This window comes from Dinoponera quadriceps, unplaced genomic scaffold (assembly GCF_001313825.1).
Source record: "Dinoponera quadriceps isolate SergipeBrazil2010 unplaced genomic scaffold, ASM131382v1 scaffold2772, whole genome shotgun sequence".
NCBI classification, from domain to species: Eukaryota; Metazoa; Arthropoda; class Insecta; order Hymenoptera; family Formicidae; genus Dinoponera; species Dinoponera quadriceps.
In genome coordinates this window covers 1-2,291 of record NW_014556784.1, presented here as the reverse complement: position 1 = coordinate 2,291, position 2,291 = coordinate 1, and the positions used below count along the sequence as shown (strand labels likewise).

Genomic DNA, 2,291 nt, shown 5'->3' with positions numbered 1-2,291 from the left:
ATGAATATATTTTGAGAATCTTAAGCGTTAGAAATCATCGGTGAATCCAGGCGAACCATCGACATCCACTGCAATCGCTTTGGAAAGAAAAAAATGCTATGTGTTTGGTGGAATCAGAAGGGTGTAATCTATTATGAGCTGCTAAAACCTGGTGAAACCGTTAACACTGATCGCTACCGACAGCAAATGATCGATTTAAATTGAGAGTTGCGTGAAAAACGACCGGAATATGGAAAAAGACAACACAAAGTCACTTTGCTCCATGATAATGTCCCATCACACACAGCAAAACGGGTCAGGGAAACGATCGAGGCATTCAGTTGGGAAATACTAACGCCTTTGGCTTATTCTCCAGACTTGGCTCCGTCCGATTATCATCTATTCGCATGAATGGGACACACTCTGGCTAAACAACGCTTCAATTCGTATGAAAATGCACGAAGATGGCTCGATAGCTGGTTCGCTCCAAAAGAAGAAATGTTTTTTTGGCTAGGCATTCATAAACTGCCGGCGAAGTAGGAAAAATGTATAAATGGCAATGGACATTATTTTTAACAAAATATTTTTTATCATTTTTAAACAACAGACGTGTAATTTTTACTAAATAATTCCGGTTTCATACTTCTATACCTGGTATACATTTGCCATTTAAGCGGCAGGTTGTTCAGACCGGTGGTATAAAATCCTAGCGGACAATAGTCAACGAATTCCTGGAAGGCCAATTTTACAACATTGTAAGCATTAAATTGTTTTCCTATTAAAAATTTGTCCAAATTGCGGACGTAGTGGTAGTTAATGGGGGCTAGGTCTGGTTAGTCTGGTTATGGAGGGTGATGAAGAAGTTCCAACTCCAATTCCTGCAGTTTTGCCACAGTTATTTGTGCAGTGTATGGTCTAGCGTTAACATGCAATAGGATAGAAGTCAATCTGTTGATCAATCTAGGCTGTTTTTTGTTAAGTTTTTGCATCATTTCTCCCAGTTGCTTAAGGTGTATTTCTGCTATGATCAATGAGCCAGTTTTCATGAAATTATAATGGATCACATCTGCGCTAGACCACCAAACACTCACTATCAGCTTCTTTTCATGATTATTGCGTTTTGGAGTGTGTTTTGATGATTCATCCTTGTCCAACCACTATGCTGAACGTTTGCGATTTTCATATTGGATCCATTTCTCATCACAAGTGACAATTTAGTTCAAAAATGGATCAGATTTGTGACAAGAAAGCAACATCAAGCAAGCTTTCAAATGCTTTTGTTTCTCATTCAGTTCACGTGAAACCTACTTATCCAACTTTTTCACTTTACAGATTTGAGCTAAATGAGTTAATATTGTTTGCTAACACCAAACTTTAGCGATAATTCATAGGCACACTGATATGTGTCACACTCAACGGGGACCTTTATTTCGTAATTATTGACCTTTGATTCTGGGCGACTGCGTAGCTTATTTGTGAGGTCGAAATTACCTGTACGAAATTTGGCGAACCAATTTGATACTGTCTGCTGCGTAGTAACACTAGAGCCAAATACACTATTAACGTTTCGCGCGGTTTGCGATGCCGTAGTTCCACGTAAGAACTCATATTTTATAATAGTGCGAATTTCCAAACGTTTCATTTTCATCAAAATTAATTAAAAAAAAAAGGTTTTAATACTTTTTACAGTTTACAATGATTTCTTTAAACAGGCGAGATATGTAACTTTTTAACCAAAAAAACATAACTGTAATATATTAAGCCAATATCAAATAATAAGTTGTTACATTTGGCACTATTATTAAATACAAATTTCATCCTTGCCAACCTAATATATACAGGGTGTCTCAGATTACCCGTCTCACCCGATTTTTTTGTAAACNAGAAAAATGTTTCAGACAAAAGTTTTGTGACTTCGAGGGGCACATAAGATGGTGTCATTGGATTGACCTTGGATAGTCGTTTGAAGATCACGTGAAGGTCACCTTTAATTTCTTAAATAAAAACCCCCATTTTTCAATACACATTCTTGTAGCTTACCTCGAGAGCTTTCCAAAACGCTATAATGAAACGTTTTTTTAATCAGTACTTTTCGAGTTATGAGGGTTGAAAGTTACGGTACCGCCGGCATTAGAATTACCCAAGGTGGAGGTTGCACGGTCGGATTTACACCTCTTTGTGTGTTTGTGTGTGTGAATGTGTTTGTGTCAACAGAGATAAGAACCCCACGGTTAGTCACTCCCGTAGTATTTATCGTATCCAAATCCTCTCTGCTGTACGCGCGCGTGTGTGTGTGTGTGTGTGTGTGTGTG

At 37.9% G+C, this 2,291-nt stretch overlaps 1 pseudogene; it reads right to left on the bottom strand.

The window, feature by feature from the left end:
- Positions 1–630: 630 nt before the first annotated feature.
- LOC106748137 lies at positions 631–1,621 on the bottom strand (annotated as a pseudogene).
- Positions 1,622–2,291: the final 670 nt, after the last annotated feature.